The sequence below is a fragment of the Malaya genurostris genome, chromosome 2 (assembly GCF_030247185.1).
Source record: "Malaya genurostris strain Urasoe2022 chromosome 2, Malgen_1.1, whole genome shotgun sequence".
NCBI lineage: Eukaryota > Metazoa > Arthropoda > Insecta > Diptera > Culicidae > Malaya > Malaya genurostris.
The window spans coordinates 207399442-207417456 of NC_080571.1; the positions used below are offsets into that span (position 1 = coordinate 207399442).

Sequence of the window (18015 nt, forward strand, 5' to 3'; positions counted from 1 at the left end):
GGTACATTCTGGGGATAACGCTTCGTTGCTTTATTTTCTGTGAAATGGTTTTCGGGAGAAAGTCGTACAACCCCAACGAATATTCATCGAAGTGTTCTTCTTGAAGACGTTCGAACATTTTCACCCCACTTTTATGCCATGATTTCTCCTTCGCCTAAAAAACGCTTCGATCCAAATCTCTTTTCAGCTAACTTTTTTAAATCTCTTTTCAGCTAACTTTTTTAAATCTCTTTTCAGCTAACTTTTTTAAATCTTATAACAGAAAATAGTTTACGAAAGCTAAATCTGGCGAGTATGGTGGATACGGTAGCCATTGAAATTTCAATCAGTGCATCAGCTGAGAGAAAACGTGCACACATTTGCAAACATTTTTCGCATTTTCAAGCGCAAGTTAATACACTTGCTTTTGATATCGTTGCGATGCCAGACTGAAATGAACCGAATGTCATAAAATTTTGACAGATGACATCTGAACGCTACGGAAATTTCCGTAGATCTACGGATTCGAAGATTTTCTTCGGACCTACGGATCCGTAGACAATATCTGCGGAATTTTTTCTATGGAAATTTGAATTTAACAACGGAGAAGTACGAATTTATCAACGGAGAAGTACGGAAGTTTACCAGATTTAACTGACGAGCAAAAAAAAAAACACATTCCACCGCCAGAGAAAAATGCCAATCTATACGGAAATGACATGACTACTATCTGGCATCGCTGCGCTCATATCGTGCTTCCATTTGGACTTCAATCATCGGGAAGAGCAGTCGCCACTAGTAATGAGAGCGGACTTTTTGCGTGGTACAAAACCTCAAACGCTCAGGTCGTGCTCTCATTTGGACTTAGGTCGTCAGAAGGGAGCAGTCGGCAATGAAAACAAATCTTCTGCGTGGTATAAAGCCTCACACGTTCAAATCACAGAGCTGGTTTCCCTTCATAGAAGATCTATCGCATCATCCTGCTGCTGGTCGTTTGCATTGGAGCAAAATTCAACGAAAAATGGGCAATGTGGAACATTATGTAAAATCGGCATTTCTTATGGCTCCAAATGTTATCTAAAGAACTATAAAGATTGCTTCTCTGCATATCGGATATTAAAACCATCAGTGTAGTGCAAATCTAGAATAATTTGATAGGCTTTGTGCAATTTTTGCAGTGCAAAATCTGCAACAGTGTTTAATTTCGTAGAATTACACAATTTGGCCCTTCTGAATGCCAGAAATTTATCTCGTACAGCATTTTGACAGTCTCTTTCACTGAAATATTCAAATTCGAAATGAAATAATCGACATCGAAATTCTGTATATTGCTGTTTAAAACCATAATTGTAATTGTACCCAAAGAATTATGCGAAATTTTCCTTCACTATACCGTATGCGGCCCTTTTTTCAACCAGTTGTAGTTTGTAGTAGAACTTTCTGCTGATATGCTATATAAAATGCATAGCACCGACTCAGAATAGATTCGTACTCAACTCGTCACTCTTCATCACGAACGCCTTCATAAAAGGCTCTTTTTAGAGTCACCATTATTTTATCATCGGCCACCATTATTTCATCAGTGGCTTAAATCATATCTCGTAGGTCGAATTTTATCAGTGAAGCTAGGAAATGTTGAGTCACACAACTTCATTAACGAGTCAGGTGTTCCTCAAGGAAGTAATCTTGGACCATTGCTGTTTTCATTATTTTTTAATGACATTCCTTCTGTCATTCCACCAGGATGCAGACTTATGCCGACGATTTGAAACTGTTTCTTGTTGTGCAATCGACAGCTGATGGCATGGAACTTCAGCAGCACTTTAACAATTTTTGTGAATGGTGCAATCTCAACCTCTTAACTATAAGTGTGTCCAAATGCTTTTTTTTATATCATTTATTTTACCCCGGCTTTAACCATTTTGGTCGTTCACCGGGTAGCCAAATGCTCTGTGATTTCTTTCACACGTAAGAAAAGTCCGACTACACTACTTCTGGGGAAACGCTTGAAAGAGTAACTGTTTTCAAAGATCTGGGTGTGCTTCTTGATTCTCAGCACTCCTTCAGACATCATTACTCGCATATAATTGCTCATGCAAATACAGGGTGATTTTTTAAGAGCTTGAGAACTTTTTTAAACAATAAAACGCATAAAATTTGCAAAATCTCATCGGTTCTTTATTTTAAACGTTAGATTGGTACATGACATTTACTTTTTGAAGATAATTTCATTTAAATGTTGACCGCGGCTGCGTCTTAGGTGGTCCATTCGGAAAATCCGCTTTTTTATCGACAAATTTTGTTCAGCGATGAGGCTCATTTCTGGTTGAATGGCTACGTAAATAAGCAAAATTGCCGCATTTGGAGTGAAGAGCAACCAGAAGCCGTTCAAGAACTGCCCATGCATCCCGAAAAATGCACTGTTTGGTGTGGTTTGTACGCTGGTGGAATCATTGGACCGTATTTTTTCAAAGATGCTGTTGGACGCAACGTTACAGTGAATGGCGATCGCTATCGTTCGATGCTAACAAACTTTTTGTTGCCAAAAATGGAAGAACTGAACTTGGTTGACATGTGGTTTCAACAAGATGGCGCTACATGCCACACAGCTCGCGATTCTATGGCCATTTTGAGGGAAAACTTCGGAGAACAATTCATCTCAAGAAATGGACCGGTAAGTTGGCCACCAAGATCATGCGATTTGACGCCTTTAGACTATTTTTTGTGGGGCTACGTCAAGTCTAAAGTCTACAGAAATAAGCCAGTAACTATTCCAGCTTTGGAAGACAACATTTCCGAAGAAATTCGGGCTATTCCGGCCGAAATGCTCGAAAAAGTTGCCCAAAATTGGACTTTCCGAATGGACCACCTAAGACGCAGCCGCGGTCAACATTTAAATGAAATTATCTTCAAAAAGTAAATGTCATGTACCAATCTAACGTTTAAAATAAAGAACCGATGAGATTTTGCAAATTTTATGCGTTTTATTGTTTAAAAAAGTTCTCAAGCTCTTAAAAAATCACCCTGTAGAAACCTAGGTTTCATTATGAGGATCGCCAAAGAGCTCACTGATCCATACTGCTTGCGAGCGTTATATTACGCATTAGTACGGTTTACCCTTGAAGCCTCAGTGCATATTTGGTGTCCTTACGCCAGTGCACAGTGGTTCAAAAGTGCAATTTCACACTCTTAATTGATAACTCATAGAAATGTGGTTTTTGAGGTACAGTATCTTCAGCAAAGTTGCTTAGAATGATAGACGCCAGCTTTTGGCAAATTTTATTTATGTGATTAATCCCCCTAAAAGTGAGATAAAAAACTTATTTTTGCTCAGGGCCAACATAGGGGCTAAGTTACTTCGGCAAAGTTGTGCAGAACGTTATTTCAAACAAATTTTCTGAAGGTACTATTCCCGTAATTCATGATATAATGTATTTTCTGAAAAGGGTGTCCTAAAACCAGTTTTTGCACGAAAACACACATATTTTCAATTCATATGAGATTTTCATGTTCCACAAAGTTTTTCATCATTAAAAACTACACAACTTTCTCAAACATACTATGCTGCTATCATTTCAGTTTAATGAAACAGAACCATTTTTCATGATTTTTTTTAACAAAATTCCAGCTTGTCTATCATCAAAAGGCGCAGAAAGGTGCAGATAAGACAACTTACATATTAAACTACTTCAAAAGAGCTTTCATAGCGTGGTTGAATTACTCGTCTGCGATTATCTGCAGGCGAGATATGTTCTTTGCAAATATCATTGTCCTTGACATTTGCAATGATAAGGTTCATTGTATATCAGATCAGACTTCAGTATATCTTCATTACAATGGTACTTGTCACAAAATATGATTTTTTTCTGCAGAAGTCTATAAATTGAATAGTTTAACAACTGTTTTGTCACGACTTTGAAAAAGAAGCAATCATCAAATCGAACTAAGTTATGTTATCTTCTGGTAGAGCAAAGTATGATAAAAACTCATTTTTTAGTTATTTGAATTCATTTTCTGATAGCTGACAATGTTCTTATCCAGCTAAAAGACTCTTATCATCATTTGACAGATTCTTCTTGGACTGTTTTGGCCATTCACGAATATTTGTAACCAAAGGATCCGGTAAAAACTAATAACCAATTTATGGGATCTCGTAAGTAAGTGATTTGAATTGCTCGCTTGTATAATACTCCCAACACCTGTATAAAAGAAACTTCTTAATCATTATCATCTGTACAATATAGCAAGCGTTTAACGATCTCCGCGTTAATTGATAAATAGAGGATATTTACCGACAGAGCTTTTCTATAGAAAAACTTACCAAAAAATGACATAACGTTTTGAAGAATAGGCTTAAGAGACTCAGATAGATTATAAGTAGAACTAAATTATTTTTTAGCACTGGACAATGTTTGTGCCTTTATTCGTTAGGCTAATATTTGTGAAATGTAGTTATGTAAACAATTATGTAAAATGTTAAAAAGATGATAGGTTTTTACGCGCATTTGATAAATTTTAAATGGGCTTTTCCCACTCCACCAAAAACTCCATTAAGATCAATACAGGTCAGATGGAAAGTAATAGATAAATAAATAAATAAATAAATCATAAAGAACTATACTGGTTATTTCGTAATACTTAATTGTATGTCAGAATATTTCATGTAGCTAATCTGTACTTTAGTTTAGATGTATCGTTTCAAATTCTAGTTGTGAAAAGGGGGAAGCTTGCACAATTCACACAATCGATCAACTAATTGATATTCGGAAGTATAAAAAAGAAATATTGTTCGTATTTACGACATCCAGTTATGTCTCTGACATTACACACCCGTACTTTTTTCAATAGGGATTACTCTATTGTCTGAAAGTTGTTTTGACAGTGTAAAGTGACGTCTGTACTCAGTATTGCATATAATCCATACGGCGTTCAAGAATTACCGATAAATGCACTGTTCTTATTTCTTTAAAAATGAAGAACGCATTGCCGTGAATGGAAATCGATACAGAACCATGACTAATGAGTTTTTGTTGCCAAATCTTCAAGATATGGTGTTTTCAACAGGATAGTGCCACTTGTCATACTGCAGCCGAAACAATCGCATTTTTTGAAAGAACATTTTAAAGACAACATTAGATAACGAGAAATGAACCGGTGAATTGACCTTCGCGTTCGTGTGATTTGATGCCACTCAGTTATTTTTTGTGGGGATACGATAACTGAAGTAGAGATAGCAAGACGAAACTAAAGAAAAACTGATTCAAAAATAAAAATACTAAATGAAAAAAAAAAGATATCTTCGATTTTCCGAATAAAAATCAGAATTCAGCTCCCCTCTGCCCACAGTGCGGTGGTCCATTGATTTAACAAAAAAGTAAAATTAAGTACCGTCCGAAGAGAAGGAACCATGCCAGGAATGTGATTTGCTCGTAAAGGAACCTAACCACAACACGGCAGCAGTCCGATCCTGCCCGAATGCCCTGCGCCGGCTAGAAAAATATCAATTTGGTTCGAAATCTGCAACTGCGTCACAGATTTCTCTTCGTCATCAACCCATCAGTCGTAAATTTCTTCGAAACCTCTGCATGCATCATCACGGGCGGCCGAAGCGCAGTCCTGCATTATTTGCAAACATTGACTCCTCTTCGGCAGAATTGATGGATCGCCCATCGTTCGCACCATACGCAGGCAGGCAGGCGGCTGTTTCTGCTATTCTTGGCATTGATGATTCGTACGGATGCCCTTTTCCCAGTAGTAGTCGAGAATGACAAACTGCTGCGTGCGTGCCATCGAACGCTTCAGCAAACAAACAGAGGTGAAGGTGGGTTTCGGGAAATCTATTGCAGAAATGCTGCGACATACATTGTTTGCAAATGAAAAACTACATTAGCAGCCCATACACCCATCCAGTGCAACATTTGTCAAGTTGAGCGGGCATTAGTATCCGCCTGAAGTGGTAGGCTATTTAGTATGCCTGTCAGTGCAATCCCCCGACCGAGTTGGTACACATTGTTCATCCGCAAGCGACGTCTACGACACGACAGTCGACAGCAAAAGAACAGGAATAGTGGCATTCCGCACTTCGTCCCACCAGAATCCGTCGCTCGCGTTTGTTGTCTTATTCGCAGTTCGTTCTTTTCGTCTGCATCATCCCACCGCGAGAAATATGCGGAGAGTGGAACTGGGCAAAGCGATTCGGTTCATCGTTCATCAGTGCGGGAGCGAGACTGACCGAGTGGGATAGAGAAAGAACATTTGGAAGTGATGGCAGATTGGCATCTTTTGACGTCGGACACTTTTAAATGGGTGCCGTTGGAAGATTTGTCTCGGGAGACAATCAACGTTTTATGAGGGAAAATTTTGAAACGGTGGAAACTTGTGCAGGGCCAAAGCTTTATCATGAGAGAGTGTACCTTCGATTTGAAAAGAAGTAATCTTAATAGTTCTTTAGATAACATTTAGAGCCATTAGAACGGCTGATTTTATATAATGTTGTCCACTTTTCGTTGTTTGTTTTCTTTCTCTCCAACGCAAAGTACCAGCAGCTGATGCAATCGTTCTTGCTTGAATTGAAACTAACTTTGCGAGCAAACCGACACATCCGCTCGCAGTGCCAAATGATGCGAAACTGGTTTAATGTGTCTTCTCGCCTTGACGACCGGAAGGCAAATGAGAACTACGACCTGAGCGTTTGAGGCTTTTAATCAACTTCTGCGATGGCAGTCTTCTCGCCTTGATGGCCAGCAAGCGAATGAGAGTTGCGACCTGAGCGTTTGAGGTTTTAACCACGCAGAAGCTGCACTCTCCGTCGCTGCTGGTTGATGATTCCACTCCCACGACGTATGCTTCCATCGAACGCACGAAAAGAAATGATCGATTTTCGACCACGGTTCTCCTTATATACGAATTCAGTCGTCGTCCTTGCGCGAAAAACCCAAGCGAAAGTAAAGAGTTTTCCGCATTGTTTTCAAATTTTGAGAAAAGTTAATTTTTAAATTGTTTGTGGTTATCTCACATTGCTCAAAATATTATCCTAAATTGCTGATCATATTTTTTATGAAATGGTGAAAAAATTATGTTGCTACCATTAATACAAGTCGAGATATTCATGATTAAGTTCTGCCCATTCTTCCGTACGGCTAATTTTGAAAAGGCACCCCATAGTAAAGTAAGTCGTATTCACGACAAAAAATGCAGCTGAAGCTCATCGAATGCTCTCAGAAATTTACGGTGACGCTGCTCTGAGTAAAAGAACGTGTCGGGAGTGGTTTCAACGTTTTAAAAATGGTGATTTCGATGTCGAAGACAAACATGGTGTCAAAGATGAACAACTATAAGCATTGCTTGATGAAGATTCATGCCAAACTTAAGAAGAGCTTGCCGAATCGTTGAGAGTGAGTCAGCAAGCCATTTCAAAACGTCTCAAGGACCTGGGCATGATTCAGAAAGAAGGAAACTGGGTGCCGTACGAGTTGAAACCGTGGGACATCGAGCGCCGTCTGTTTGTATGTGAGCAACTGCTTCAAAGACAAGGGATTTTTACATCGAATCGTAACCGGTGGTTCGATACGATAATCCTAAACGCAGAAAATCATGGGGAAAGCCCGGGCATGCTACTTCGTCGAAGGCAAAACCGAATATTCACGGCGCTAAGGTGTTGATTTGTATTTGGTGGGATCAGCTACAAGAGCGACATGACAAAGTCATCCTCCAACACGACAATGCTCGGCCTCACGTCGCAAAAGTGGTCAAAAAGTACCTGGAAACGCGGAAATGGGAAGTCGTGCCCCATCCGCCGTATTCCCCATATGTCGCCCCTTCTGACTTCCACCTATTCCGTTCGATGGCACACGGCCTGGCAGATCAACATGTTCAATCCTTCGAAGAGTTGGAAAAATGGAATGCTTCATGGATAGCGTCAAAAGAGGACTTCTTTTTTCGAGCCGGGATCCGAAGATTGCCGGAAAGATGGGAGAAAGTTGTCGCTAGCGACGGTCAATACTTTGAATAATACATCTGTAAGCAATTTTTCGCAATAAAGCTTTTAATTTTGGAAAAAAACGGCGAAAGCAAAGTTGTACACCTGATAAAATTTACTGACTAAATCAACATAAAAAGATTTTCGCCATTTTCGATTTGTTTACTTTTATGCTATAGTTATATTGGTAAAAAATGAATTAAAGTTGTTCTGCAATCTATTTTCGGCTGTAGGTTTTGTGTGTGTCATTTCTCGAAAGGACAATGTATGGAACATTTGTAGAACTAATTTGATACTATTATTTTGCTAAAGAGAGTATGTTGTTACGTTAAGGCGTTTAAGAGTTATGCAATGTTTTTGAGTGTTTTAAAGGTATTTTTAAAACTAATTTAAAAATTTAAAAAAATTACACCCTTCCATTTTTCTCTTTAATTTTTACTTATATTATGACCTTGCAGGAACCGCATAGGATACATTTTTATCGATCTGGCATCTAATGAATGTTGATATTTGAAGCATGACTAGTTTTTGATGAAAAAACAATCATAACTTTTTACTGGTAGCTCATATGAAAAAGCTTGGTTAAGCAAAATTGTGCGCAATGACTAGTTCAACAACTCTTCTAAAGACAACTTTTTTTGATGATTTTTCGCCGAATTGATAATTTATTTTGTATGTACAGCTGAACAATGTAAGCGCGTTCTTTCGATGTGCACTGTTCCATGGTACAATTGCCTTGGAATAACGCTTCCAGCGCGGTATGTCATTAGTCGTTCTGACAATTCTGTCAAAAGTAATTAGGTCGCCCAATGCTTCCACTTTAAGTGACCCACCCTGTACGATTTGAGACAAGTCCGCTGATCTCCCGGTAATTTTCGGAGGTTGAACGGAGCATGCCAAAATAAAATATCAGTTACGAGTCTACCGACTTAGAATAGCACTGAAATTTATGGCCATTGACTGTCAGTATATCCCTTCTCATTCATTTGACTTTTGCTGTCATACTCAAATGGAGCTCCTAGGATTCGTCGTCAATTGAACGATCGTACCTAGCCATTTGAAGTCAGTCAAGTGCCAAGAAGTCTATCTGTTTCATTGTCTTCGTTGTTGGTAGTGAGCATGTTTTGATGAATAGGCATGAGCATCAACACGATAACCAAAATTCTCTCCGGCCAGAATTATAAATAGAGGGTGGCGGTTCTCGTTTGAATTTTCGATTATCACCAGCAAGTTTAAATCGATAATTTCCGTTTGATTGAAACGTAATGAGATGTGTTCCAAAGTATTAAAATGAAAGCAGAAGGAGAAAATAATTAATTTATGCTTATTTTGTAGTTGATATATTAGTTACCACAACTTATCTTTCATCCATTATCTTGAACCAATTCTAATGTTTACATGAACCTCGTTTGAAGGCCGCTCTCTCAAACAATTGAAAGAGATACTGGATGCTGCCCGTTCGGTACGTCAGCGAAGTTTGTGTGTAAGGAATGTGAAGTTTACGGCAGTAGAGTGATCGTCAGTGTGTGCCACATTCGGTTTCAATTGAATTGAATGAAGTTTTACTGCACGGGTACTGAGATATTTACGACGTTGGTAGTTTCATAAGTGTGCTATGTGGTTTTCAAATCTTCGGTTGCGGAAGAAGCACATTAGTGTTATTCAAGTCAGGTATGTTTCCTTATCCTTATATTACATTTTGGTGGGGAAAGGGTTCCAATCAGCTTTTTACAGCCCTGTCCAAAATGTATTGCCCTCCCCGTTATTTTGTATCAGGCCGAATTAGCGCATGCGCGCCATATAAACGCCTCTTTCAATATGAGGAAATTACATTGTTACCCAGCAGTTTCTATTACTTCTTCATGTTGGTTTTCTTACCTTTGTTCATAGTTTGTATTCTGTTTTACCTTAATTCCAGTGTTCTATTCAGCTGTGATTCGTGTCTTTTGTTGTCATTTTTCACTCCGTACTTTTGCTGGCATGTTATGCTGCTTCCTTAAATGTAAAAGTTAGTTGTATGCAATGGTGTTTATATTCTTACCAATATTCCTTTCTAATTCTTTCAGCATTTTCGTATTTCTTGTTCCTCATCCAGTCATCCGTTTCCAAAAAAAAAAAAAAAAAAAAAATAAAAAAAAATAAAAAAAAAATAAATAAATAAATAAAAATTAGTGTTTCATTTATCTTTGTAGAGCAGCTCATCATGGTTTGACGGATAAGAACTGAGGACATGCGTTTTTATTTAAATGATAATAACACTTGGGTTTAATAGTATTGCTACAGCATGTTCACATTTCGTTATCTTCGGTTGATTCTTGACAGTATATTACCATCCGCTCAGGCACTTTTGAACATCTGGTACACTGACTCGCAATCGAAATGTGTCACAACCAATTTGATACAACACACCCGAGGGAACGGTATAATGTATGTTGTACACACAAAAACACATACATACACACAGGCACATACGCATACACACATGCATACATACCTACATGTATTCCACAAGCAAGCATCACAACATTGAGTTACTATTTCTATTCTAATAGATTCTAACTAAAATTTGTGTGCCAATAGTCATCTCATTAGTAGAGTCACCATGTTATTTTACCGATTACTCGACTTTCAATAAATTTATTGAGATAAAATCGAATACAAAATCTTTGCCTCGTCTGTAAGAAGCAATGGAACATTAAAGTAGTTCAGAAATGATTCAATACTGCTGTTTTAACGAACAAAAAAAAATGCTCCAGATTTCATGTTATTCTTGAAATTAATCTATCAAACAGAGATAACAGATCTCACTCTAACTAATGGTTTTCGTACATGAAATGACTAATGGATTTGAGATGAATGGGGGTACCGTTACCCAATTTCTATCTCTTCTATTGGTCGATCGTTAGTCCTGAGCTGAAACGGTGGCCTTTATTACCGTTCTTGCATGCACTCACTCTTACATTTCATTCACACATCATCTCACCCATCAGGTCCCAAACGATACATCCTCACAATATAAACTGGATGAACATCGTTTGACAGCTATCAGTGGTTTGCTCATTGGTTCGGTCATTATTATTTTATTATATTCTACAATATTCTATTTCATTCCACAGTATTCCATGGTACACAAACCACCAATAAACGTCAAAGATAGATTCGATTTACCGTTCATTTATTGTCATCGTGTGAAACCCAATTGGGATACGTTTACTCTACTTAATTTTCACTTCACACTGGTAATAAGGGCCGGTAGTATGAAAATAAAACATAAAAAAAGAGCTCAGTTAAGCCCTACCGGCCTCTCCAACCCCGGATGTTGGAGCGTAATGCAATCAACATCTTATTCAAGTCGTTCCATATATTATTCATTTAATTCAATTATGAAACTAAAAACTGTAACGCATATCTTTATCAAATTGTAACGCTAATTGATTGTATGTGATGATGTTTGCAATACCGTCAAGCCCACCAACCAAAGGGAGGGTCATTAGTGTTATTCAAGTCAGGTATGTGAATCAAAAGAAAGAAAATAAATCCAGTCCAGATCTATTTGTTGTAGAGAAACTCCCTAGAATAACAGCAACCGAGGTAATGAAATAAAAATCTACTTGTTTCGATTTGTATGGAACTTTTGCTGCCCACGTCCCAAGTGAGGCACATTTTTTGTTTGCAAATTTGACTCGACTATTTTTTGAAAAAAAAAGGCGGTTGAGTAATGTCACAGACATAACTGGAGGACGTGAATACGAATAAAAATGATAATCGTTCGTATTAGTTGATTGTGTGAATTATGCAACTTTTACTACTTCGCTTCCAGAATTGTAACAGTGCATTCACGCTAAAGATTGACTTATTGGCGACAAATATTTTCTACCACACAATTAAGTAACGCGGAATAAATGATAGTAAAACAAATACTAACATTCGAAATTTTGATGTCGATTATTTCTTTCCGGATTTGCATATTTCAGTAAAAAAAATAAATATTCTGCACGGGATTTTCTGGTATTCAGAAGGGCCAAATTGTGGAATTTGCTACGATATTAAACATTGATCGGAGCATGTTTTTCGAACGCGAAGCAGCCAAATAATGGCTTTATTCGCACTCGTTTCGTTTGGTGCAAACTTTGTATTGGGAAAATTGCACAAAGCTAATTAAATAATTCTAGATTTGCACTGAACTGATGATTTTGATTTTTACAAAGAAGCAATCTTCATAGTTCTTTAGATAACATTTGGAACAATTTGAAGGGTTGCTTTTGCATAATGTTCCCCATCGTAGTCCACTTTTTATTGTATTTTGCTCCAATGCAAACGACCAGCAGCAGGCTGACGCAATCTTTGAACTGGGCCTTAGTTCATGAACTAAACATGTCCAAAATTCAATTGCAATTTAGTTCTAGAACTGAATTCTTAATTTGAATTCCGAAACTGAAATCAGCTCCGAAATTCAGTTCCAGCATATAGGCTCTGAATTCTGGAACTAAATTTTCAAACAGAATTTTGAAACAGAATATTAAACATGAAATTAAGTTCGGAATTCAGGTGGACCAGATTCAACACCTAATTCAGTTTTAGAATTCACTAACAGAATTTAAACTAAAATTTAGATTCCGAATCCAGTTATAACAGTTGAATGCGATTTGCGTCCAAATGAGAGCACGATCTGAGCGTTTGACATTCTTGTACAGGGTAAATTTTGAACATGTGGCCCGTAATAAAGTAAGTAACATTATCGACAAAAACTCTTTTTAACACACTTTTTTTCAACAATAATAAGTGTAATTTTTTCATGGAAAAAACATTGAGAAATGAGTCTATTGACAAATAGAGTAAAAAACCCATCTGAACAGATACACTGTCATGCCGTTCTCCTATGGGCGTAAAACCACTATTTCTTGCAAACAATAATCAACATTGTTTAAGAATTGCAATGCACTTTGAAATCTAATTAAAATGATGTATCCCAAACTTGTTATCATCAAATTGTTGTACTCGTAGATCGCTAGTTCTTTCCGCGAAGCGACCAACTGAACTAGGGTAACGTTATCCCCATTCATCTTAGCTCCAGTAGTCATATCATACACGAAAATCTCTCAATCTGTTCGATTGACTTCAAGGGTAGGATGAAAAAAGGTGAATTCGCTTCTAGTTTTTGCATCGCTATAACAGTAGTAATGCACAATTTTCGAATAATTTCTTTTCCGGTAGATATTGCATCCGATTCTATAAAAAATTGTTAATTAGAAGTCAAATAATATGGCGATTTTAAAAATGAGATGACTATTGGTACAACAGCCCTACTATAAATGTGAATCACAACTCTAGTTGAACAGAACATCCGCACATGTCCAACTTAGTACGATCGCTGCGTAGTTCCATTTTTTTCTCCCATCATTCCCCAAGAGAACACTCACAACAAGCAATTACTCTTTTTTAATGGCGCTGTATGTTTTGTTCTTTTTAACAGTGTATTTGCCATTCATTATTTTCCATCAATAGTTTTGTGTTTTCAGGAAACCCTGATATCACGGAATTGCCCTTAACACGAATCGGCTCCGAAATCTGTTAGAGCATATCACATCAATTTCTAAATAAAAAAAAAACAAATAGTCCGAAACACATTTCCGTTTGTTGTAATCTGGCTACACTGGTCCGAAGGGAGTATGCTGCCTATTTTTTTTATGTTGCCATTTGTTCGTCTTGTTCCGTTCGTTCTTCTCCTGCTTACCATCACAGTAGACAACGTCGGTGCGTCTCACCCAAGAGGCTCGGTGCTCTCGTGTCTACCATCCGGGTCCCGTTTCCTTGCGGAATCCGGTGGAAAATTTTCACTATACAAACAAAGCTACTGCAGCAGACCCCCGATGTCGATCATCACAATCATTTTCGACACCTTTAAAACACACTTCCCACGAAGGTCGTTTAGAAAATCGGAAATAAAGGTGAAATTTTTCAATTTTTCGACGGCTGTTTCGCTCTCTTTTCCTCCTATGCATCGACTGGCCCGTAGTGCAGTCAAAACCACCCGTTTTCGAGGATTTTCATCATTTCCACATTACTTTTCGAACCGCTCGTTCTCTTTCTGGCGCACGCTATTGCACTGCACGAATGGACAAACACCAACCAGCACACACATCTTCCTGCATCTGTTTTCCACCGAATTAGAGCATCTCTTTTTTCGAATTCAATCGCCACGCGAATAAAACTATTCAACAGCGGACATTACGATGGCGATAGAAAAAGGCGATAAGTAGAAGTCATCCGGAAATATCCACTAACCCAGCTCACGAACCGATGATGAAAAACTCAGACACTGTAACACTTTTTACTCCTTATTTTGCACTGATACACGGCGACTGATGGAAACGGCTGCGACACGGTTTAAAATGGAACTGAACTGACTTCACTTCGACTGACTGACGGACGGCAACGACTACCGATTCGTAAATTGGAGTGAAACGATCGCAACCTTTTCCGTCCTTTGCTCTCTGCTGGTTAACAAACAAACGCGAAGGCGTGTTTCGAACAATTGGAACTGTCATACGGAAGCCTGATTTTGACAGAGACGGTAGCGTTAGTTGTCATGCTGACATTTGTGGAGGGCGTTACGCAGTAGCGTTAGAAGAATATAACGTGTACTTTATTTTCAACAGGGACGTTACTGTTATCATGAAAAACGTACAAAACCACAAACATCAGACGACTACATCTTTGATTGTGGCATGCGTTCCAGAAAATATTTCGCTATAATTGCTGACAGAAACAATATGTAAATTGTGGTTTATAAAAGTTGATGGCGATCTCATCGACAGAAATAACCTTTGTTATATAGTAGAAAAAATATGAAACCAGCTATGTTTATTTCTAAACATCGTTATTACAAATACAAATAATAATACCCCTAGGTCCCATACAAACGGATCGCTATTATTTGGTATGCCAAATTAACAAGTTGATTTAGCCCACTATTATGTTTTGTTGTGACAATTCAAAATTGCTGAAAAATAAATTATTTGGCCACTCTTGGAAGAAGTATGCTAGTTGTTACGGTAGAAAACAATTATGATTATGATATTCTCGAGTTTTTTTTTGATTAGTTTATACACTTTCAGTGCAATAATTCTGTCGATATACGGCCTGGATTGCACAAATGTAGATCGCTTCGTCCGAATTGAAAGTAAGGTGTTATTATGGAACTGAAACCATTTAGTTAGAACTATTTAGCTTACCTTACTGAAGAAAATCTCATTTAGAAACAACCGTTTTTCTGCTGATAATGAAAATATTATCAGGAATCAGGAATCAGAACAAATTGGCTCAAATGGCACGTTCCCCTTGATATTTGGAGATTTGTGCCTTGCCATCAATTTGTTTTTAGCATCATTTTCCCGATATATAAGAGGGAAGGATTGAAAGGAAATGGTAAGGGTTGGACTAGGAGGATGGGAAAAATTGACGACACAAAAACACATAAAAGCAGAAGTAAATTCTGCACCCCTAAGGGATGCTGAACAATCTGCTGAGGATCACATTTAGTGGAAGCAGAAGGAAATTATGAACCTCTACGAGGTCCCGAACAGTCTGCTGTTAATAAAACCTCCAACCCCCGAGAGGATTTAGAGATCTTACAAAAGCGACACCATTCTGCACTCCCGGAAGAATGCAGAACGACTCGCAGTATGTACGAGCAGAAGTAAATGCGGTACCCCCCAGAGGATGCCAAACAATCTGCCAAACCCTATTTAAGGTGAATACAGAAGGGATTCATTCACTCCAGGAAGAACGATGAACCCTTCTGACTATAGCTCCTTACCACATTGGGTGAGAAACGAGAGAATATCCTTCAATTTTAGCTCCGCATACACAGACTCAACCATGTATGGAGAACCAAAAACCCGGATACGTAGCTGCGTCAATGCGGGACAGTTACATATCAGATGATATGAAGTACCATAATCGCATTCACACAAATCACACGAATAATACTCAGCACGTTGAATAGTAGCCATGTGATAATTGAGTTTGCAATGTCCAGTCAGAGCTCTGATCAGAATACTTCAATGATACTTGGAGAAATGCAGTAGACACTTTGACATTTTCAGATTTAAATCTGGTAGAAATGCTTTTGTCTGAGCGCAAGTTTGCAAGCTGCGCCAGTAGCTGGCATGTTTGGATGCAGCCCAAGAACGTATCTTGTGCTTTATCCAACTAGTTGAAAGTGGTAAAGCTGGTTCAGGACCAACGAAATCATTCGTTGCACCAGCTCTAGCCAACTCATCAGCCCATTCATTTCCAGTAATACCAGAATGGCCGGGTACCCATATGAAGTAAACAGCATTTGAAATGCTGAGGTCTTCAATTTGAGTTCGACATGCGATCACTAGATTCGACCGTGAGTCATTCGAACTGAGTGCTTTTAAGGCTGCCTGACTGTCGGAACAAAAATAAATACGTTTACCACAGATCCTCTGCTGAAGTGCCGATTGCTTGGAACACAGTACAGTATCTACCAAGTGAATGAGACTGCTCCAGCCTATTTCACGACAGTAGATACCAGCACCAGCACGACCATTCAACAGAGAACCGTCCGTAAAACAAACTATGTGTTCATCAAGTTGTCGTTCCAGACAACCAGACAACCACTGCTAACGAAGAGGATAGCTCACATTGAATGTTTTAAAAGGAAAACTGCATGTGAGAGTTAGGTCACTAGGAGCGAGTAAATACTCATCCCACGGAACCATTTGAGACCACAAGCGAGTGTGACTGGTAGCATATTCTAATGGGTTACTGTTCCAAAGCCCTGTAACCCTAAGACGGTATGCACAAGATAATGCTTCTTGTTCTAGGAACACATGTAGTGGTTTAATGCACAGTAGCGCCTCTAGAGCAGCAGTAGGAGTTGTCGTGAATGCTCCTGTCATCGCCATTAGGACCATCCTTTGGAGATGATTTAGCTTTGACTGAACTGTCGCGACTTCTCCTTTCTGCCACCATACAAGACATCCATATGCTAAAATTGGTCTAACGATAGTTGTGTAGATCCAATGAATATATCTGGGTTTGAGTCCCCATGATTTTCCAAAAGCTCGTCTGCATTGGCCGAATACCCTGCAAGCTCTTTTAATCCTGAAATCAATGTGAGCAGACCAATTCAGTTTTGAGTCAAGAATAACCCCGACGTATTAAACTTGATCGACCACAGTGACCCCTGAACCAAAGAACTGCAACGGACGAGCTCCTGTAATTATCCTACGATGAGTGAAAAGCACCATTGATGTTTTGCCCGGATTTACAGATAATCCAAACCTGACAACACCATTGTTCAACAGATCGCAGGGCTTGCTGCATTAAATCAAAGAGAGTGTTAATGCTTATACCGGTCATCAATATATGATAATCGTCGGCAAAACCATAAGTCGGAAATCCAAGGTTATTAAGTTTCCTTAACAAACTATCAGCGACTAGGTTCCATAAAAGTGGGGATAGTACACCACCTTGAGGACACCCACAGACACTCAGCTTTCTAATCTCTGGCCTGCCGAAGCGATGATCAAAGAAGTTGATTGCTAAGCATTGCGTGTATCCAGTAAGGGAAAAACCCAAGATATTCCGTTCACGACTGCAATGTTTAACCTCCTGCAGCCATTCAGCCATCGGCACGGAAATACACCTTGACTTAGGAGTTCCTATTTTTGTGGCCTTTTACGACATGGAATAGGAAACCAGTGGATCAATTTTTGGTAAAAAATAATTCCGCCGGATGCCACACGGCTTACCTGTTTGGTGGACTTATACCACCGGTACAGGTGGACCGTAGCGTTATTCTTAGCAGTTGGGAAACCGCTACCGACACTACACGGCTATCTATGCTGCTCAGAGAGGGAAGTTAACATTGATGGTCAACTTCCATGGATGGCCGAGCAGCCGCTAGTTTTATAAAGAATTCATAAATTACACTGTCACTCTGACAATGTATAACGTATAACGCAAAACATGTCCACGAAAATTCATCAGAGCATTCCGTATTATAATTTGTATTTGGTTATTAT

The 18015-nt window shown here is 38.7% G+C and overlaps 1 protein-coding gene across 5 annotated transcripts in view; it reads right to left on the minus strand.

Annotated features, from left to right (window-relative positions):
- LOC131427278 (nuclear receptor-binding protein homolog) overlaps window positions 1-14398 on the minus strand; it is a 162386-nt gene extending 147988 nt beyond the window's left edge. For 2 of the 5 annotated variants that reach the window (XM_058590315.1, XM_058590319.1), the window contains exon 1: window positions 14243-14398. The gene's annotated coding sequence lies outside the window, so the exon portion shown is untranslated. The remainder of the gene's footprint in view (window positions 1-14242) is intronic. The other 3 variants (XM_058590317.1, XM_058590316.1, XM_058590318.1) reach the window with 3 other exon arrangements.
- Window positions 14399-18015: the final 3617 nt, after the last annotated feature.